We start from the raw sequence: 23,409 nt of genomic DNA, 5'->3' as shown, positions 1-23,409 counted from the left end.
TCACAATACATTTTTACCAATTGAATGCCGTCGTGGTCACAAATATAATACTTTTGTGCATGAAACATTTTCTGAAATCTTTTATTAAAATATGCAAATTAGGTGATATCTCATTAAATGTGTGCACATTTGCATATCACACACACACAAAAAAATCTGGACACCGGATGATGTCAGCCTAAATATTTAGGTTTCATTTCATTAAGACACTCCACAATTGGACTTACACATACTTTGTTCATCTTTCTATCTGTAAAATACTAAAGAACGTTAAGTAAAATACATTTTTGGCGCATTTTTCAGAAGACAATGTCCTCTAGAATATATATATTTTTTCAACATATCAACAATTCCCTGTGTAAGTCTGGAGAATATGTCTAAGGATAATCACACACAATTTGGTGAATGCAGATGCTTGTGAGGGTGAGAAAAATGTGTTTGTGTGTGGGAAGTGTCTAACTTTCGGGAAATTAGTTAAAGACAAGGACACTGAATTTAGACTATCAAACACCAAACACCTATTTAGAGCCAACCTCTAAAAAGTAAGTTACTACATATAGTCCAGTTTGTAACATTCTCTATCAAATGTGCTTTTAAATTGTGTGATTCAATGTAGTGAGCTTTTTATGGATGTCCATTTAAATGTGGTTACAATTCATGACATTTTGATGATGGTGGTAAAATAAACAGAATTAAACATTTGAGTCAACTTTTTGACATTTAAATTAGTTTAAATACTAATATTAATGGACCAAAATACCAAAAAATCTCTAAATTGTCAAATACAAATGGATAAATCTCTAAATTGCCTGTGGTGGCTGTACTGTAAAAAAACATATTCTGGGGCTTAGTAAATATTACACCAAAAATTCAGATTTTTACCAAAAAATGGTTTTCAGAATGCACTTTTACTTGAATATTTGAATAGCTTACTTAATTTTTATGTTCAAAAAGCATGACATTCGAAAATTTTAAGTTTAATATACAACATTTTCATAATACTTACTCTCAACTTAAGAATTTACATTTTTTGCAACAACTTGCCATGTGGCTCAGTTTTCTGAGGATTGTGGGTAATTCCATTTTTTAAAACTTTATGATACTTTTATAAAACTGGTTGTCTGGATCCTGGATGCTGATTGGACAAGCAGCGTTCAAAGCCGTGCTGTACTGGCCATCACAGACACACCTATACATTTAACGGTTCCATCTGAAAATGATCACTGTGCCACCATAACAATATCATGTTCATGTTGCTGTCCGAATCATCTCTTGTATTTATCTCACTCGCACATTATATCCCCTTGCTTCCAACCTAGCATTTAAGTCTTGCTGTCTGCCTGTCCGACTGACAGGCAAATTGACGTTCAAAGATGAAATTCCCACCATCAACAAGGCACTTGTATGTATGAGATTTTACTGCAGCGTATCCCATCCTCCCAGGCTGATCGACTGGTGTAGGATCCGATAGAGCCATGTAGTGGAATAGTGGGGAGATTTGAATGATTGGGAAATTTTTCTTCCCTTTTCCCCGTCCTTTTTCCCTTCCCTTTTTGTGTCACAAATTGAAATGAATTCACACTCCAGAGCAGTAGGCATAATCACAGGGCGTGATACATGTAAGCGAAATAGATGAATATGGAGGCCGGCCTCACACTCCAGCCAGTACAGTAGGTGGCGGTATATCCACCTTTGAGTTGGTTTGCGATCTGACAATACAAATTTAGAGGAGAAGAAGAACAAGAACAAGAACAAGAAGAACAACAACAAGGGCATGTGCACAACTGTGTACAACCCTTAATGCTAGAGGCACATGCTTACAGTTGTACTTCCATTTAGCGCTAGTGGAATGAGCACTGTTTTCAGCAATGCCTGCTAAAGTAAGTTAAAATGGCAAATAATCGGAGACAGAATATTTATTTTTTTACCTTAACACATGATCACGGAAAGTAACTGATCAAAAATATTAAGTTGATCTAGCGAATAAGTTTTGGAACTGATCAAATTAAGTTGGATCCAAGCCATTTTTTAGATGCTGGACTTAATATATTAGTGTTTGTGAAACACTATCACGTCTTGACCAGTAAAGGGGTTATTTGTTATTGTAGTTTGGTCAGGACGTGGCAGGGGGTGTTTGTTTTATGTGGTTCGGGGTTTGTTGGGCTATGTGTTTATGTAGAGGGGTCTTTGTTTAGAGTGTTCCGGGGTTTTGGTTAATGTTCTATGTTAGTATATTTCTATATTCTAGTCTAGTCTTTCTAGTTCTATGTTTAGTTTATTGATTTGGCCTTCAATTGGAGGCAGCTGTTCCTCGTTGCCTCTGATTGAAGGTCCTATGTATAGGGGTGTTTTGGTAATGGGAATTGTGGGTAGTTATTTCCTGTTTAGTGTATGTAACACCTGACGGGACTGTTTAGTGTCGTTTGTTCGTTCGTTCGTTTTTGTATACGTGTTTCTTTTAGTTTTTTCCTTCTTTTATAATAAATAAGAAGATGAGTATACATTTTCCCGCTGCACCTTGGTCCATTACATACGACGACCGATACAGAACTACCCACCACAAACGGACCAAGCAGCGGGGTAAGGAGCTGGAGAGGAATTATGTGGACTACAGGGAATCGTGGACATGGGAGGAGATTCTGGACGGGGCTGGACCATGGCACCAGGCTGGTGAATACTGTTGCCCACCGGAGGAGATAGAGGCAGAGCGGCGCCGGTATGAGGCGTTATACGCGCCGATTGGGAAGCACGAGAGGCACCCCCAAGACATTTTTTTGGGGGGGCACATGGGTAGTTTGGCTGGGCCAAGGGTGAGCCCTAAGCCAACTCCTCGTGCTTATTATGGGGAGCGTGTGGAGAAGAGAGCGCCGGTGTATGCGGAAGTGCGCACGATCTCGCCCATGCGCACGCACAGTCCGGTGCGAGTGATCCCAGCCCCTCGCAAGTGCCGTGCTAGAGTGGGCATCCAGCCTGGAAGGAGGATGCCTGAGCAGCGCATCTGGCCACCAGTGCGCCTCCTAGGCCCAGGCTACCCTACGCCTGCTCTACGCACGGCAACCATCAGGCCTCTGCACAGCCCAGTTCGCCCTGTGCCAGCACTCCGCTCGTACAGGGCTACTATTACCATCCAGCCAGGACGGGTTGTGCAGGAGGTGCGCTCCAGACCTCCAGTGCTTACCCATGGCCTGGTGTATCCAGTTCCCGCTCCTCGCACTAGCCCTGAGGTGCGTGTCACCAGTCTGGCGTCTCCAAAGCCAGCACCACGCACTAGGCTTCCAGTGCGTCAGCCCAGTCCAGTATGTCCTGTTCCTGCTCCTCGCACTACCCTTGAGGTGCGTGTCTCCAGTCTGATACCTCCAGTACCAGCCCCACGCACCAGGCCTCCAGTGCGTCAGCCCAGTCCAGCTCATTCTGCTCCTGCTCCTCGCACTAGCCCTATGGTGCGTGTCCCTAGTCTGGCGCATCCTAAGCCAGCCCCACGCATCAGGCCTTCAGTGCGCAGTCCCCGTCCAGAGCTTCCGACGACAATGCCTCGTCCAGAGCTTCCGGCAACAGTGCCTCGTCCAGAGCTTCCGGCAACAGTGCCTCGTCCAGAGCTTCCGACGACAGTGCCCCGTAGAGAGACGGCCCACAGTCCGGAGCCGAGCGAGACGGCCCACAGTCCGAAGCCGAGCGAGACGGCCCACAGTCCGGAGCCGAGCGAGACGGCCCACAGTCCGGAGCCGAGCGAGACGGCCCACAGTCCGGAGCCGAGCGAGACGGCCCACAGTCCGGAGCCGAGCGAGACGGCCCACAGTCAGGAACCGAGAGAGACGGCCCACAGTCAGGAACCGAGAGAGACGGCCCACAGTCAGGAACCGAGAGAGACGGCCCACAGTCAGGAACCGAGAGAGACGGCCCACAGTCAGGAACCGAGAGAGACGGCCCACAGTCAGGAACCGAGGGAGACGGCCCACAGTCAGGAACCGAGGGAGATGGCCCACAGTGCGGAGCCGAGAGAGCCGCCCTACAGTCCGGAGTCGGCGCAGCCAGAGTTGCCCTACAGTCCGGAGTCGGCGCAGCCAGAGTTGCCCTTCAGCCCGATGTCTCCAGTGACGCGCATCAGCCTGAGGTCTACAGCAACACACATCAGCCCAAAGTTTTCAGCGATGCTCCATAGCCCAGAGACTTCAGGAAAGGTAACAATTAATAAATATTTAGCGGGGGTGGACAGGTTAGGTTGGGGAGTAAGGCCGGAGCCTGAGCCACCTCCATAGTAGGTGGGTTGGGGGGGGGGGGGTGTAGCACAAGAACCGTCGGTGACGGTGGCCACCCTCCCATTAGTTGGGATTTTTTTTGGGGGGGGTGGGGGTATTTTTGTGTGAGGTGCATCCGGGGTCTGCACCTTTGGGGGGGGGGGGGGGGTACTGTCACGTCCTGACCAGTAAAGGGGTTATTGTAGTTTGGTCAGGACGTGGCAGGGGGTGTTTGTTTTATGTGGTTCGGGGTTTGTTGGGCTATGTGTTTATGTAGAGGGGTGTTTGTTTAGAGTGTTCCGGGGTTTTGGTTAATGTTCTATGTTAGTATATTTTTATGTTCTAGTCTAGTCTTTCTAGTTCTATGTTTAGTTTATTGATTTGGCCTTCAATTGGAGGCAGCTGTTCCTCGTTGCCTCTGATTGAAGGTCCTATGTATAGGGGTGTTTTGGTAATGGGAATTGTGGGTAGTTATTTCCTGTTTAGTGTATGTAGCACCTGACAGGACTTTTCTTTTTGTTTTTTCCTTCTTTTATAATAAATAAGAAGATGAGTATACATTTTCCCGCTGCACCTTGGTCCATTACATACAACGACCGTTACAAACACCAAATGTTAAGTCTATTATACATAAGAATACTTCATGTTGGAGATACTCAAAAAGCCGCTAAAAATCATTACTTAGTTAAAAAAAATATGTTTTACAGTGTGGCCTTAATTTGACTTATACGTAGACATTTTTTGTCAGGAAAAATATTACCAGTGAGGAACAAAATACTACTGTATGTTTCTATTATGTAAACCTACACATATTCTACCATGATTATTTTGGTAGATTGATACTACTGAAATTGTTTAAACAAATATGAAATCATGTTTTTTGAAAATGACATTAATTCATGCAAAGATCTCTAATTTATCCAGTGCAATTGAATAAACGATTAAAAATGCTACGATATTTACTGGACTTTCAGAAACAGAACCTTTTTTGGATTCTCATTCTTCTGGCTGAGATTACTCCTGCGTACACTAACATGCACGGCTTTGAGAGACAGTTTAATGAGACTAATAATTACCTAGACAGCTCTATTATTTCTATGCGGTGTACGAGGAGCGTGTTTAAACGAGGCTGCTTCTATATGGGATGTATGCCTAACTGAGTGAAGGTAACATTAGTGACAGAACTGTTTCCCGGTTTTAGCCTGACCAATGGAGATGAGCCGTTTACCTCTCAACTCTGTAATGAGACACACCAATGACCCCATCAAAGATGGACACCGGGTACTGTACTGTATATACAAAACAATGCTAGAAAAAAAGCCGGACTCCATTCAAGCAAAACTAGAGAACACTTCTCAATAGAAACAGAATGGCCATGCGGTATAAATTAATATAGTCAGGGGTAAAGAGCTTTGTTGAGCCTGACTCGCTATTGGATAGAACACCAATATTTTCCTTTTCTTCCCGGCCTAATCCGAGTGCAAAATACTAAATGTTACATGCCCGTCATTATTTTCTACAGATGACTATTTGATCCACATGAACAATCAAAGATAAGCACGTGGCAGATACAATGTACTGTATGGTTGATCTGCTGCTCATCAGTTACAGTGGCCGGGCCCACTATTTGCATAACCTGAGAGAACGAAAGAGAGAGCGTGTGTCTGAGATGTGTCTATCTGCATGATTGAAGTCAGATGATAATTTAGGATGCTTTCTACCAAGTCAATTAATCTCCCTCCTCCCTGTCTGCCCACACACACCCCATCAGCTTCATGTATTCCCTTTAGAGACGAGTGACAGAAATACCATTAAAGTGAGACGCTGACATTACTTAAAAGAAAGGGCATCACACAGTTGGTTGATGGAAATGAAGCGCCTCTCGCTCTGCATTGAAAGTGGAGCTATACCACTGTGACGGCAATGCGCATCAACTCCAGCGTCTCGCAGGCTAATGGCTGGGGCAGTGCTGGTTGCGGTGGTGGGGGGTGTGAGGGGGGCACTGAATCCTCCATCCCTGGCCCTGAGAGCCCCTCGCCCCCCTTCCTCCCTGAGACAGTGTGTGCCACTCAGGCAGCCAGGCAGAGGCCCCCAGCTGGGCCACATTTAGGAAATGCCACTGAGCATGGGCAGCTTGCTTCACTAGGCTTGGCTGCTCGCGCACCGTATGGAGCCATGCACCGTCGGGAATACTGTTCCAAAGGGTGACGACGGCAAGACTCGCTCCTACCTTTACAACACACACACACCCACACACCACACCACACACACACACACACACACACACACACACACACTTTCTACCCTGGCTCAATAACCTCTCGCTTTCCGGATGTATGCCTTGACACTTGCCTCTCTCAAGTGGAAAATGGCCCCACTGATCAGTTCTGTGGTTTTAGGAGAGGTTACATGTTTGTTGTGTATGTGATACAGGACAAAAGAAAGATGAGTGTTTGTCATCAGTTGCATCCATACTTGACATTTTGATCATGACTCAAAGGAGTGTGGACAAGGTTTCTAGAACAGAACAGTTTGCGGAGCACTTGACTTTTCCGCCCAGCACACACAGTGTGGCATGCATAACTGTCCCACAGACAGATACTGTGGTTAGAGCAACCGGGCCAGTCGACATATGCCGTAATAAGCCGTACAGTGGATGAACAATACACTATGCTGGTCAGTGGTCAGACTATGCTGCCTGCTATGCCCACAGCTAAAGCAGAGGAGAGGACACGGCCAACGGCCAACTCCCACAATACAAATGGTCCACCCGGCCAGCAGAAAACCTGTCAGCTCTTCCCCTGCCACTGTAGTGTTATACTGTTGAACTTCCACATTAACTTCAAAGTGAGCTACAATGATCTGTTTTATTGAGATGGTTATTATGCAGCACAGTGGACAAAGTAGAATTGCAGATCCACGGACAACTCAATCGTCATTCAAATCAAATCAAATGTATTTATAAAGCCCTTCTTACATCAGCAGATGTCACAAAGTGCTATACAGAAACCCAGCCTAAAACCCCAAAAAGCAAGCAATGCAGACGTATAAGAACGGTGGCTAGGAAAAATTCCCAAGGCTGGAACCTAGGAAGATACCTAGAGAGGAACCAGGCTCTGAGGGGTGGCCAGTCCTCTTCTGGCTGTGCCGGGTGGAGATTATAAGAGTACATGGCCTTTAAAGCCAGATTGTTCTCCAAGATGTTCAAACGTTCATAGATGTCCAGCAGGGTCAAGTAATAATCACAGTGGTTGTAGAGTGCGCAACAGGTCAGTACCTCAGGAGTAAATGCCAGTTGGCTGTTCATAACCAAGCATTCAGAGGTCGAGCGGGCAGCTGCGGTATAGAGAGAGAGACAGTCGAAAACAGCAGGTCTGGGACAAGGTAGCATTGCTCTGCACACTGCCCTATCCTACCAGGACAAGAGGAATACCTATGTGAAAATGCTGTTTATTAACTACAGCTCAGCTTTCAACACCATAGTCCCCTCTAAGATGGTCATCAAGGATATGATCGTGGACTACAGGAAACACGGGGGGAGCATGCCCCCATCTGCATCGACAGGGCTGCAGTGGAGAGGGTCAAAAGCTTCAAGTTCCTCGGCATGCACATTACAGAGGCCCTGACATGGTCCCACCACACCGACACCGTGGTGAAGAAGGCGCCTCTTCAACTTCAGACGACTGAATAAATTTGGCATGGCCCTTCAGATCCTCAAGAACTTCTATAGATGCACCATTGAGAGCATCTTGTCTGGCTTCATCACCGCCTGGTATGGAAGCTGCACCACTCTCAACGGCAAGGTTTTACAGAGGCTGGTGAGGACATCCCAATACACCCCTGGGGGTGAGCTCCTTGCCCTCCAGGACATTTACAACAGGCGGTGTCTGAGGAAAGCCCGGGATATCGTCAAGGACTCCAGTCACCTGAGCCATGGTCTGTTCACTCTGTTACCATCTAGAAACGGTATCGGAGCATCGGGTTCCGAGACAGCTTCTACCACCAGGCCATCAGACTGTTGAACAGCTAACCCTAGCTGTCTCCCTGCACAGGCCTGCACCAAGAGACTATTTGCACTGACTCTCCACACATTCAACCTTTAAAACAAACACACACACACACACACACACACACACACAACCCTGGCTCAATAACCTCTCACTTTCCGGATGTATGCCTTGACATTTTCATCTCTCAAGTGGAACATTTATGGAGAGGTTACGTGTGTGTTTTGAGTGTGATAAAGAACATACAGTGCATTCTGAAAATATTCAGACCCAATTAGTTTTTCAAAATGTTGTTACGTTACAGCCTTATTCCAAAATGTATTTTTTATTTTATTTTATTTTTTTAATATCCTCATCAATCTACACACAATACCCCATAATGAAAAAGGGAAAACAGGTTTTTAGACATTTCTGCAAGTTTATCATAAAGGCTAATTGATCATTAGAAAACCCTTTTGCAATTATGTCAGCACAGCTGCCTTCCCAGGCCCACCCATGGCTGCACCCCTGCCCAGTCCTGTGAAATCCATAAATTAGGGTCTAATGAAATTATTTCAATTAACTGAATTCCTTTTATGAACTGTAACTCAGTAAAATCTTTGAAATTGTTGCACGTTAGTTAAAAAATGTGTTCAGTATATTTGAGAGACAACAAGTGCTCATTGTGAAAATGTACTTACGTTTTCAATAAACATTGGAGAAGAAATATAGTTTACATGTTGTCAACAGTCTAAGCCAACCTCGTCTGTTTTTCCCCATAGTTACGCACACGTTGGTTTTGTTGCTAAACGACCAACCCTTCTATTGTGTACATTTCAGTTGTATTACTTTGCTTAGCACTTTCTTCTACTTGTTATTTTTGTATTTTTGATTTGACTTTTGATACCATTGATATTGATATTGTACTGCACTGTTGAGGGAGCTTGCAAGTAAGCATTTTTCAAGCATTGCACCATTTATACCTGCTGTAAACTGTATGCGACGAATAAAATGTGGATTTATTCATTTATTAGTGATGTCTCTGGGAATTCCTGTTCGATTTACCAGTATGATTTGCATAATAATAATACTATATCCATAATAAATAGCTGGATAAAGTGAAGAATTTAGTTTTAATAAAGAGACGGGCTGTTTAAATTAGGATGCATGGTCAATTGTGTGTAACTGAATGCTACATCTGTAGTGAGGACACATCCCTGGGCCGTGGCCCAGAGTGTCTGTCTGCAGACAATCAAACAACAGTTCATTTCTAGTCTTTAATGGATGGCCCACAGTCACCGTGGAGCCAGGGGTAAAGGCTAAGCTGGTAAAAGGCTAAACTGTTTGTTTAGGGCCAGAGAGAAACCCATCAATTACTTGTGTGTCTGTGACTGGATATTGGCACACAGTGGCATGCTAAATGGACTGACAATAACAGTGAGTCTTGGAACGGGCTTTGTTGTTGCATACGAGAGCTCAAATCCAGATGTATTACAGCCAATGGAATACAAAACACTGCAGCTTAAAGTAGGATCGCACGCACGCACGCACACACTCACACACACAGAGTGGTGCATGCATGTGTATCTGTTTGCTGAGGGGCTCTCATGCCATATGCAGTGCAGGGTCCTGTACAGTCAGCTGGGTGACCTGGCATGGCTCCACAAATGCTGGTGTGTTCTGGGTGATTCCAGCTCCACAGGGTAATGAAGCACATAGCCTACAGTCACCCACCGCTCTGGGAGAAAACACCAGTCTGTCAGTCTGTCTGTCTATAATGATTGCAGCATCTGTTGGTCTGCCCATGCGGTCTACTTGTCTGTAGGTACTACAATAGCACTTCCTACAATGATATTCCCATCATCATTCAGAATTACTGTAATATCCAGATGTAGATGTCGGTCAGAAAATGCCTGTCTTGCCATCTGTCTACCTGTCTGTCTGTACCCACATGATATTCACCCCTGTTTGCTCATATCCTGATCAATTACAGTAAGGTTGATGATTCTATGAGCGCATGAAAGGTTCTTCAGACTTCAAGCAGGCATCCGTCCGTTCGGAACCACATGACTAAAACTCACCCTTGCCTCTACCACTCTGCAACCTTCAGAAGTCCAACATATCTGGCATCTAGATAATCCATCAAAAGGTGAATTCCTTCAGCATGGACTGCCATTCAATGATGCAAAGCAAGCCAGTGGCCACTCCCGTGGAAGTAAGAGGAGCTACAAAGGGACGGAATTGGATCCGTGAGGAGTCTGAGGCCATGCAAAGTTCCTTCAAGGGAATCAAAGACAGGGCGTCTTCACTCACAGACGTCTTCAATAAGTGATGAGGCTGTGTGATAATGGAGGCTGCATTATTATTATGTAGAATAGAGGAGAAAGGGTCAGGATGGGAAGAGTCAGCCTGCCAGGCTAATAAATAGTGCATGGGACTGAGTGGGCTTTCAAGAGACTGCTGAGCAGAGCAGTGTGTGTGTCTGTGTGTGCGTGGAGTTTCATGACAGAAGTGAATGGGGTTCTGCCACAAATAAATAGACCTGGCGATGTACTGTAAGTCCATATTTAAAATATACAGGAAGCAATAGAGAGCCAGTCTATATTTCGCGATGGGCAATACCAAAACAGAAAATGGTCAAGTATACTTACTGTAAGGCCAGTGGTTAAAAACTTTCAGGAGCCCAGAGAGAGGCCATACTAATTTAAGCCCAGAGAGAGAGGCCAAACTAGTTTAAGCCCAGAGAGAGAGGCCAAACTAGTTTAAGCCCAGAGAGAGGCCAAACTAGTTTAAGCCCAGAGAGAGACAAAACTAGTTTAAGCCCAGAGAGCCAGGGAGTAGTGAGCCTGTGTCAGGGTTTAATAATGAGCCTATGAGTCTGACAAGACCCTGGACATGGCCCCTGATACGGCCCCTGACAAAGCCATTGATGGAGATTAGCTGACCCCTCTGGGTCAACGCTCCCATAACAGCCACTTTCCCATGCTGCCCTGCCTGCCTCAGTCCATGATAGCCAAATGAGCTGGCTTCACTACTAATGATGTCTAAGTCTAACTGGCCTCTAAAGCACAGTGCTGTTGTATAGTATGTATCTTTGTTCTGTATGAAAAATGGTTGACGGGAGATGAGGAGGGAAGACAGGGGGCCGGCCTATACAGCAGATAGGAAAGTCAAACAATGAAAACACCAGGATTATTAGAACAAATGGCAGCTGGGCGAGTGACAGCTGCTTCCCCAGAGCGTGGGGGCATGTCTTGGGGCAGTACAGCCAGTTAGCCCCTCAGCGCTGCCTGCCTCCCTGCTCCAGCCACAGAGAGTCACCGGTGGGAAAACAATGTCCGGGCCCTCCACAGATGTGCCTGTAGTGGGCCTGTCACAAGCACTTATCGTGACAGCCACTCACCCCTCTCTGTGGCTCTCTGTGTCTCTGTCACAGGTCAGCGGGTGACAGGCGGGGGGCAGCGCGACTCGCTGGCCAAAGACCCATCTCTCATTAGGGCCCACCTTTTCCTTTTGGGAAATAGTGTGTCACGGCATTTAATCAGCTTGTAGCAACAACATCTATTCTCAACACTATACCTCAGTCACTTTTTTTATTACGGAAGTGTAATTAACATTTGTACATGAATAATGGTTTGCATATATTATTTGGAATATCATTATACGGGAGAGGTTGTATTCATTTAGAGGCATTTATGAGATTCAACTTACGATATTAACTTAATAAAGTCTTCTGCTTCATCGTGATATAGCCCAAGTAACACACGTTTAAAGGACGGAACCAGAAATATAAAAGGTTACGCTGAACTCTCACAGTGGCGCAGCGGTTTAAGGCACTGTATCTCAATGCAAGAGACGACCCTGGTTCGAATCCAGGCTGAATCACATCCGGCCGTGATTGGGAGTCCCATAGGGCGGAGCACAATTGGCCCAGCGACGTCCGGATTTGGCCGGGGTAGGCCGTCATTGTAAAAAGTTTTTTGTTCTTAACTGACTTGCCTCGTTAAATAAAGTTTCAATCGAATTAAATACAAGTTGCCAATTTTACAAAAAATAACTGCTTCTTAAAAATGTGCTTCTCACAATATATCGACACCATCAATTAAAAAGGCAGCTGCTCATGTTATGGATTTTTAAATAAACCTGGCAGAATGAATTTACAGTAATTGTTTAAATAAAATCATACAGGGTCATTCGGATAGCAAATTGCATTCATAGAAATGTCGCTGAAATTGTTTGTTTGATAAACATTAGATATTTCATGTTACATTTAATATCCACTATGAGAATAATGATTTTTGCATATATTAATGAGGTCAATTAGAGCAGATAGCATAACTGTATTTTCCTGGTCTTTTATCTAAAAATGGATTGGGATTGATCATATTTATTGATTTTTCTTTATCAGAAGAATCTAATTATTCCTCTCAGGAGAGGCTCAATTAAAGCTGTTGTGTGGTGTGTTTTATAACGGAGATGTTTCCCTTCACACAACAATGACAACAATGACAAATGGAGCATGAGGACATGGAGGGACCTGGGTGAGCGGATCAAACACAATGCAATTGGCTTCAGTTGCAAACGAGACATCGTCTAGCCTGCTCCAACCCCCTACTCCGCGCTCAGTGAGCAGTGGGCTGAGGTATACAGGTACACACCCATTTAACACGATAAAAACATCCGTCTTCATCTGGGGGCCACATCTGGGGGCCACATCTGGGGGCCGTGTGAGGTAATCTAGTGGCACAGCAGTGCTGGCGCTGCGTTACTTGTTGAGCGTCTGAGCGACGACGATTTAACACGGGCTCGTAAATGAATCGTGAAGCGACTAATCGGATATTGTTCAATTGCATTAAAGAGGCTGGGATGTGTGGGGGAAGCACAGTGTTGAAACTGAGCAAGGCGTTGTGTGTGTGTGTGTGTGTTAGAGCGCGTGTGTCGGTGAGGCCTCTTTATGCACTACGGACCACGGTGTCTCTCTCTCCACTCAGACAGAGACAGAGTTCTCTCTGATTATGATCATTTAGCCTAACCATACTTTGGATGTTAGAGCTCTGTGATGCTAATGCTCACACAGCGCACACAGATAAGGCTGTGGTTGGGTGAATTCATAATATAATGTACCGTATCTTGATAGGGATAGGAACTATCTCAGCCAACGCCTCTATATTATCGAAAAGTCTCAATCAAGCCTCACGAAGTAGAAAGAGTAGAAAGCATTAAGTTTTCTCTTTCAATACATTATTATTTTGATTCACCTTATTGGGGATTAACATTAGTTGACTGACCCTGACAGCAACAGTATATCATATTACAATACAAGGGCGTTAAACATTTCATCAGGTCTTAGTTGTTTGCGGCAAAATAAAATTCAATTCCAGTTCCCCTGATATCTACTCTTTCTTTGCCCTGTGTCTATAAATTCGTGCCAGTCAACAAGCTCTAGGCCTTTTTTTAGATATTTCAAAAAATATCTGAGGAATCTATCTTACACAAAACTGATGGAAAACATTGAATGTCATTGAACAATAACAGTGAGCCATGTCAGCAGCAGGCACCCGGGCAGTGGCCTACCTTTGAGACATAGTCTGAGGGTGTTTTGTCTTTGTGTTTCCTCAGCAGGGCCACTGCCAGCTGGGCTCTCTCCCTGCTGGCCCAGGCCCCTGCCTGGTAGGCTCCTGCCTGCTTGGCCCCTGCCTTGGAGGACCCTGTCTGCTTGGCGCCTGCCTGGCCCTTGTCCTGAAGGGAGGCTGGGGGTTCTGCTGTGACTGCTTCCTGATTGGTGTCACTGACATCACATCCACAGACCTGGAGAGAGACAAACACTTCATTCAGTGAGAGCTCGCTGGGGATATACTGCATGTCCACAAGGAATCTCTGAATAACTCAGAGTCATAGGAGGTATTTCTCTTCATATAAAACTAAAGATGCACTATGCAGAAATCGCTCTGCCATTTCCTGATTGCTAAAATTCTAATAGTTTGCCTAATTTCAGTTTATGTGACAAAATAAGCAAGTATAGTGCATAGAATCATTGTACCATGTAAACCGCTGTGAAATATACTTTCCTTAATAAAGAATATCGTATTTTCAAATGTTTGAAGCTGGTGTACAAAACCGAAAGTACAAGATGCAAAAACAAAACTTGAAAACGGGAAGCATAGAAATAGAGCACACAGAACATATCTATCGCTTCTTAGACTTGGTTTCGATGAGAATAACAGATCTATAACTCACATTTCTTTGTGGATTTTGTCAGGTCGCCCCAAAAAAGTTACATATTGCAGCTTTCATTGTGGGAATATTCTCTCATTCTGTACTTATACATGTCTTCTCTACATGATGACTAGAAAATAAAAATGTTGCAAAACAATATCAAATTGCTCCTGTTGTGCTGTGATCTTGTCAAATCAGACTACCTAAAAAAATGCAGCTGGTTTTCTCTCATAACCTGTCTCTCTGCAAAAACAAATTCTCCTATTTCTCACAGGAGAACGTTGACCTCATGAAACAAAATAACAGCTTCATAGAGCTTAAGAAAACATACATATAGTTACAAACCCATAAGCAGCACTAGAACACGGACACGTGAATGCAATAACTTGGTCACAACCCCATTTTGAATGTGCTTTACTGATACTCAGTACTGTGACCTGCCCATGGTCCTGTCTGTCTGTCTGTCTGTCTGTCTGTCTGTCTGTCTGTCTGTCTGTCTGTCTGTCTGTCTGTCTGTCTGTCTGTCTGTCTGTCTGTCTGTCTGTCTGTCTGTCTGTCTGTCTGTCTGTCTGTCTGTCTGTCTGTCTGTCTGTCTGTCTGTCTGTGGTCCACCTCTGGCATTCCACTGGTGTCTGCCTGCTTCCCCCTATCCGGCCACCCCCACCCCCCCACAAAGGTCACAGGGCAACGTAGTGTCATCAGGACATGTCCACGCAACCACAACAATGACATGGCCAGACAGAGAGACATGGTAGTGACCCCACCACATAATACATTACAAAATACCAGGATCTGTTTTCAAAATAAATTCTGCAAGAATGAGAGAATGTGGAGTACAGGAATTTCTGCTTGGTATCCTTAGAATCCTTTCCTCCTTTGTATTTGCACTTGGGTTATAAAAAACAAACCTTTGGAGAAATTCTGCCATCTTTTCCAAAGCTGCACCGTTGAAATGGACCGCCTTTTGATCCTGTGCATTTGCAGAGTATGAAGGCAGACAGAGTGATTAGTAAGTCTATTATTTGTATTAATTTAGGTCTATGTTTATGTAGATGAAATGTACCAGATGAAAGTATAGTGGGCACCTTCTCCGTATGTTGAGCATGTGGGCCTCCGTGTATGAGGAGCAGTCCTGGTCCTCCGGAGAGACTGTCATGGAGGATACACCCAAGCAGAGCTGGGGCAGGGCTTTACTCAGGATCTCCCCTGTCTAGCACAGCACAGCAAGAGGATGGGAGGGGGTAGAGAGGGCTAGAGGGGGAGGGAGGGAGAGAGAGAGAGAGAGAGAGAGAGAGAGAAAGACCTCGGTACGCGAGTTAAAAGAGGCAGAAGATGAAACAAGATGTCACAAATGGGACACTTCCCCTCCATGGATCACTCACGTCAGGAGGCTGTCCGAGTCACTGAGCTCCTGAGCCAGGGAGAATGGGATTTCACAGTTCACCGATAAGTTCCATTTGGACTTATTATTATTCCCTTTTACGTTTACAGCGGTGCGACCGTAACCTCACGACCACTGAGAAACACCTCATACCCCCCCAAAAGGGTCTCGTTTCAGTCGGAGGCAAGAGGAGAACGCCATTAAAGGGCATTGTGTAATGAACCAATAGCCACGTTTTACACGACGGCTCTGTGAAGTCTACCATTACTTTGCCCGACTGCATTAGAACAGTGCATATGTATTAGCTTAGCATGGCCTAGGGTGTGGATATCCTACCAGAAGGAATAGGCCTGCTATTAAGTGCTACATCTGAATCCCTCCCACTCTACCATCCCTCCCGTCTACAGTGTGTCAAGTCCACGACATCACGGCTAATTTGAACATATTAAGGGACTCAACTTGCATCACGTTATGTAGAATGGCGTCGCCCACGCCGATAAAGAAGACACAGCAGTGGATCACACGGACAGATCTCTTCTCAAGCCCTCCAGGCAAGGCAGTGAGAGGGAAGGATTAGGGACGTTTTCATGCAGTCTTCTGCACGCAGGAACAAGACAAGGCTAATCAGTGAACTGAGGGATATCCTGTCTGTGGTGTCTGTTCCACTTCGCGCGCAAACTGCTCCTCTCACCATAGATGGCCCTTGTTTTGCCGTTCGGCTTCTATTAAGATACGACGGTTCTTCGGGACAACCCGCTGTAAAGCATGGCAGAGTAGCGCTCTGTGATATGTAACATGCATGATTAGCATGCTACAGTCAAATGGCCTCATAAAGAGAAAGGAGGTTAATGGAAAAACTGACAGGTGCAGTCAGAGTGATACTGATGTGACTGATACGGTATTTTCTGTTTTGCCTTTGCTGTGACCAAGTCAATACATACCGTATAGTATCAACCAATTAGGGTTCCTCTAACCTAATACAATTTCACCTCCCATGCAGGAGGGGAGGAAGCGTTCATTTGGGGGCTCACTGAACAGTGAAATGTAGATAAATTAGGGTGGGAAAGTGTGAAAACCCAGATGAGAATGCTGCTGCCTGCCTGCGCCTCTGCGTGTGTTACGCATGGATAAGAGCACGGCCTGGTGTGCAGGACAATAAGCACTGCATCCGGCCCACTGAGTGGATCCAGGCCTGGTGAACTGGAACTCACCTGGACCGTCCAGTAGACAATAACAACAACCCCGACGACATCAACAGCGAACAGCCGAGGCATCCTCACCAGATGATCTCCACTGGGTTCCACACGGAGCGGAGGGTTAGCGAACCCCGGTCAACCTTTCCCTAACTCCTACAACCACCAAACTTAGCTGTTGCCATAAGTCACTAGAGCCGAGAGATAATGCAGCTGGGCCAATTCTGTTGGTTAAAATCTGTTGATTTTCTGTAGAAATGTGTATTGTGCAACTTTCTGCAGGTTATTGAGGGGGTTATAAGTGGCTCAGTTGAACAAACCCCTAAGTTAAGATACTGTACCTTGGTTATGATCCATATATGTGCTGCTGATCCTGTACTGATGCTGACTTGGTCCGCTTCACAACCGTAGCAGAAGGAAGCAGCACCACTTCTGGTCTCTCCCGAATTACTTAGAAAACACAGCTTACAGTAAGAGAGCACATGAAAGCCTACGGTATACAGCATCATTCGCAAAGAACATTTTAGTTCTGATAATAATTACAGCGTAGTCTAAAGATAAAAACGGCCACATCCCCTTTAACCGTACACGTTTTACATGAATGATATACGTTCAATCCTTGCTATGAGGCGTCACCTTAGGAAAGTTTAAGCGCAACGAGGGCGGGGGTGGTGGGTTTATGCACGCATCCTGTCTACATGAACTGTAATTTACAAATGGCTCGTCAAAAGAAGGTGATGAAAGCTAGACCTGTTTCTATTGGGATCTCTCTCTTTCCTGAGGAGTTCCAACGGGGGAGACAGTTCAAGCACCCGTCTTCTCCTACAAGCTTTCACAACCCTTTACAGATTGTAGAGAGACCTACAAGCTTCACAACCCTTTACAGATTGTAGAGAGACCTACAAGCTTCACAACCCTTTACAGATTGTAGAGAGACCTACAAGCTTTACAACCCTTTACAGATTGTAGAGAGACCTACAAGCTTTACAACCCTTTACAGATTGTAGAGAGACGTACAAGCTTTACAACCCTTTACAGATTGTAGAGAGACCTACAAGCTTTACAACTCTTTACAGATTGTAGAGAGACGTACAAGCTTTACAACCCTTTACAGATTGTAGAGAGACCTACAAGCTTTACAACCCTTTACAGATTGTAGAGAGACCTACAAGCTTTACAACCCTTTACAGATTGTAGAGAGACGTACAAGTTGAGCACTTTTGATGAACTTTCCCCGATAACTTGTCTTGATCATCACAGTTTTATCTCTCTGAATCCTCATCTCATAAGGAAGAGCGATCTGTTTACCTTGAGCTGTGTGAAGTGGGCGTCAGAGTCCACCGTGGCTTTAAGGCCCGTGTGGTCTCAGTTGATGGGCTTCTGTCAAACGGGAATCCTTCCACAGCCTCCCGTCTACACAAGAACACAACCCCCATAGAAAGGAATACAATGACTGGTTCAATTCAAGCAGTTTCATCAACACTATTTTACCACTGTCTACATTGTAACAAGTCTATGTTCTTCAGCAGTACAGACAGTACAGTATCTGATGACTGAGGAGCTACCCCTTCACTATCACAGCATGGTGTTATGGATTTCCTCTGTGTGGAGGACAAGGCACTGCGATAGCTCAGACTTTGAGAGAGAGCGTGTGTGTGTGTGTGTGTGTGTGTGTGTGTGTGTGTGTGTGTGTGTGTGTGTGTGTGTGTGTGTGTGCTGTGTACAAACAGGAGTTAACATATTGTATAGTAGTCTAGTCTCTCATTCAGACACGTATTAGGGTCTCTAGTCAGTCAGTCATGTCTATGAGCCCATTATTTCACAGTTCACACCCTGACTGTCTGCTAATAATTGCTCTTTCCCTTACGGTGTCTTACTGCCTGCCTCAAACCTACACACGCCAGGATGGTTCATAGCTGGGTTACATACTGTTGCTAGCAGCTCCACATCTCTACCAGTAGCACCTCTTGTTATCACTAATCCTTCGGGATTTTGGCAATGAGGCCCTTTATCTACTTCCCCAGAGAATGCTAGCTGTAACCGAAGACTCCCCAGTCTTTGTGCTAAGCTAGTTAGCATTGGCTCACGAAACGACCTCTAACGTCCTTCATACTGGACGCAGAGACATATAAAAAGGTATCCACGAGTTCATCTGACTCCGGGGAAGTTGATTGAAGGGACACCAACATCCTGAACTAACCCTTAAACATAAGGCCTGTGGAAACAGTCAGTGAGAGAGGGCTGACATCATGTAGTTGGAGGGGTGTGTCCGTTACTTTTTGAAGCCTGTAGGTAGTGCTGTGTCTGGATCCAGCGGCGCTCTGTACACAGCATGGTGGTAACCCCTATCCCCTGCCGCTGCCACCAGAGCCTTCTCCACCACCCAGGGACAGTGCAGCACCGTGAAGAGCCCTGCAGGATACAGGACACAAACACACTGCATTAGACAAGAGGGACTGACTGACACAGGGGCAGTTGTAGGAGGCACACTGCTGGAGAATAGACAGGATCAGGCTTCAACATCAACATGGTAGTCACTCACATGACATTTACAATACTGTAACACTGGTGCAGGGGATGTTTTCTAAACAGGTTGCGAAATTTATTGAGTCTAATTTGTCAATCTTATATCGTAGAGATTCAAATCCGATTCAAAAGAAAAGCAAAAAAAATAGGTCTAAACCGAAAATGTCCTGAAGCAACACAGAACCACTCGTGACTGTTCTCTTTGCATACGGCTCGTCTGTCCCCGTGTTTATCACATTTACCAAAAGGTCCAATGAAACTGTCATGAACTCAGTTAAAACACTATTTCTTAGTGTAGGAGACTAATTAGTCAAACGCTTAGACATGAACTAAACACCAAAAAAAAAAAAAAATAAACACGCCTTTCTCTTCTCAAAACCGGACACCGTATTGGATGAAATGAATTGGATGGAGAGACGTGGAAACTCTGTCCTAGATTAGCAGTTAGCAGTGCTCCCAGTGCTCTCAAGCTTGAACTTCTTGCCACGTAAACTCTCAAAGCCTATCAGAGGAGCTTGGCAGGATAATATCAGATTGGAGTAGATTAGCAGCGCTAACAATCTCCTCCTTCCTGACACTGTTCACTGTCACTACAAAATTTCAGAGCCTCTAATGACAAGTTCCTCAGCTGCAGTACTTGAGCACACGTCAAGACAACTCCTTTACCCTGGTGACAGGATTCTCACCAAGTCGTGGGTGTAATTGCATTAGATTTACACATTAAGACTATTAACAAGTTTGGCTGTTGCCATCCCTTTGAGGGTTTCGCGTGGCTGGGAATTATGACACTGACCAGTCGTGTCAAGTTTTCCTAATTTCTTACATCCTCATTTGTAAGATTTACTCCACAACACAATATCGTACTTGACAAAGTTGTTGAAGGGTATCACTGGCTGAGATGTGAGATGTCTTATTTTGGGGGCAAGGGGTGGACAGGGCACCCAGGCTACAGTGAGTGTACAAGAGCGTGGTTTAACCCCAGAAACCTAGGCCCCAGATCCTTACACATACAGTATATGACTTTATTTTCACCGTGAAAGCGGGGCCATGGGCTCCGTTGTGTTTTCCAGATTCGGATCATCGTTCAACTCAAGAAATGAGTTGAACCTTGTGAACCTGTTGCGGTCGGAGGACTAGCAAAGCCGCTGGCGGCACAATGACGCTTAGAGAGATTAGGAGCGGGTTCTAGTAGCACAGACCCGGCTCTGCTCTGCACCAGCTCCAGCCTGTTAGACTGATCCAGCCTGACTGCTGGGTGACAGTAAGCCACGGCTATCTACCAAAGGTCAGGGGAACACACCTCATAGATCACAGGTCATTGGGTGACGGAATGCGCCGGGCCTCCGGCTCAGACCAATGACGGGACAGGGGACAGCAGTCCCAACCTCCCCCTACTCATCTTACTCTACTACAGGCTTAGAAAATGAGGACTAACGAGGAAACAAAACCCCACATTTTACTCCATTAGTTACAGATTCAGAATTCTGTAAACAGACACATGTCAGATATATTATGTGCCACACTGTTGACAACCAGGAAACATACGTCTACCTATTGTAGTGTTCCTCGTGAGAAGAGACTGTCAAAGAGGCATACAAAGCCCATGTGGTAAGTAGCATGTCGGGACAAACACTTGCTAATCTAATGCTTTCTGGATGGCTGGTCAGCCCCACTGGGGGTTATAGGCTAGGGCTAAGAGAGGCTGAGGCTGGGGGAGGCCTCCTTGCAGCTGCTTACCTGGGGCTAATAAGGCCTCCTCGCATGCAGGAGCCCCAGGGGTTAGGAGCAACCCTTCAGGGACAGGGGGCACGTCCTGCAGACAGGGGACCGGCAGCAGACACCCTCTCTACACTACTCAGCTCAAATGAGTAAGTCAAAGCGCTTCCACAATAACATAGAAAATATGCAATATAATGAATGTTTACTTACACTTGGTTTTATAGCTTTTTTGTAGTGTTATGACACTCAATGATGATGACACAAATGAATCTTATTTTGTTGTCACTATACAGGAATAGGTGACTCAGGGCATGGCTAATATCATAGATCTACTATCATCGTTCATTTCCAGTGAAATACCCTGCTGAAACAATGTTTCATAGACTAGCTGGAGTACCTAACAGCTCTGTTGCACTCAGCACCTTAGCACAGCTGATATTTATCAAGTCCAGCGCAGGATTCTACTTGATATGATGGCCTGTTTTCAGTCTGTGACAGTCTCAGAGAGATATCTCAAATGACAACCGGAGAACGAGGCAGATACACACCAACCGGCCATAGCACTGACCAGTACTTCAATAGATATTCTAAATATATTATAGATGGTTAAAATATTTCAAGGGGGTATCGACTACATTTTCTTGAACGAACGTCAACGTAACATTTTATGATGTGGTATTCTTTATTTTATTATAATATTATTTGTTTTGATCTGGCTTCTCTCCCATTCTAGACGAATCCTTTCATTTCAAAAGGAGTGACAGTTGATAATGCTATTATAGCTGTTAGAAGTTAATCCTATTTCTAATCTCCATGTTATCGTGAATGCAGTTTGATGCGATACGGACCTGCAACCGTCTACTGTTTATCAAAACTCCATGTTGTAAATCTCCGAGAGGTATTACTTCCAGTCAGTGGCCATGTCATCATTAATCCCTGTCCAATTGGAGTCTTCCCCAGGGAGGGCTATCACCACGGATAAATGATTTCCCCTCGCTACCAAATTAGACGCAATCAAACCCGTGCAGGCGCATACATACATAAATCTGATCCACCACACTGAAACAGCGACGCAACTTTTCCTAAAGTGTTTTTGAAATGTCAATTTCTCTGCACAAGAAGGTAGACTATAGCTGCATACTGAAAGAGTTTTTTCCCAGACCCAGACATGTGTAATTTGCCAAATACACTTTTCAATTACTCTCCCATGTGGGAGGGAGGGAGGGAGGCAGATGAGATGAGGCTGAGGATAGAGCCAGTGTAACGGGTCAGGGCAGCCCTGCCAGCCTGCAACAATGACAGAGCTCTGGGCTCCAGGCCCCCCCACAGCGCTCCCATCTGCAATCATTACAGTGACTACTGAGACATGAAAAGCCCCGCGCTCCCGCCGCGCACCACGCTGACATGTGCCCATCAGGCACCACGCACACTCACGCCGCACGTTAGCGGGAGAGAAAAGAAGACCGAAAGATGTCATGTCCCACTCAACCAGAGTGCCCACCACAACACTCCTCCTCATAAGACATACTACGCAATCAGGGTTGTTATCAGATAGAAACAGTGTCTGTGCTCTTAGTGCAGCAGGTGTGATGGGGAGACGACTGTCACTGGTCCATATGATGATTCAGAAGCAAAGAGCCCCGACTAAGAGGCTGGGAGTGGGGAAAGGGGAACGATAGAGGAGATTCACGCTGGGAACAGAACCTGAACCAGGGCTTACCGGTAGCGTTCGCCATACGACAGGCCAAACCCTCTGGTCAGTGTGGAGGTGACGGAGGCTGGCTACCACCCCACCCTGCTCATCAAACAAGCCGGTGGGGACGAGGCAGGGACCAGAGGGGCGGTAGCCCACCCCAGACCCCAGCCTTTGATGGATTATCTGCAGAAGCTGGGAAGACCACATGATTTATTACAAAGAGTAATACTTTCAGAAATAACCTGTCTCAAACCTGTAGCTGTTTAGAGCTGTGAGGATGGTGACACTTGGAATAGAGAAACGAAACAGTGAGTGTCGCGGCAGTGCGAAATGACAAGGAGGTGTGTTGTGCTTTAGAGGGCAGATGAGAGTGTAGGTTTTACACCAGTAGGGGGCGACAGAGGATTGACATTAGGGCTCTGACCTGTTTCTATACTGAATACTAACTACTACACTG

The 23,409-nt window shown here is 45.4% G+C and overlaps 1 protein-coding gene across 13 annotated transcripts in view; it reads right to left on the bottom strand.

The window, feature by feature from the left end:
* Positions 1 to 23,077, bottom strand: part of LOC115152276 (doublecortin domain-containing protein 1) — a 37,874-nt gene extending 14,797 nt beyond the window's left edge. For 8 of the 13 annotated variants that reach the window (XM_029696992.1, XM_029696997.1, XM_029697002.1 and 5 more), the window contains exons 1-5: positions 22,977 to 23,077; positions 19,288 to 19,423; positions 15,523 to 18,424; positions 15,346 to 15,407; positions 13,796 to 14,029 (exon numbers count right to left, since the gene is read on the bottom strand). The gene's annotated coding sequence lies outside the window, so the exon portion shown is untranslated. The remainder of the gene's footprint in view (positions 1 to 13,795; positions 14,030 to 15,345; positions 15,408 to 15,522; positions 18,425 to 19,287; positions 19,424 to 22,976) is intronic. The other 5 variants (XM_029696991.1, XM_029696990.1, XM_029696996.1 and 2 more) reach the window with 5 other exon arrangements.
* Positions 23,078 to 23,409: the final 332 nt, after the last annotated feature.

Source organism: Salmo trutta, chromosome 17 (genome assembly GCF_901001165.1).
Source record: "Salmo trutta chromosome 17, fSalTru1.1, whole genome shotgun sequence".
In the NCBI taxonomy this organism is placed as follows: domain Eukaryota; kingdom Metazoa; phylum Chordata; class Actinopteri; order Salmoniformes; family Salmonidae; genus Salmo; species Salmo trutta.
The sequence above is the reverse complement of the archived record's forward strand: the minus strand, read 5'-3'. Positions and strand labels throughout refer to the sequence as shown.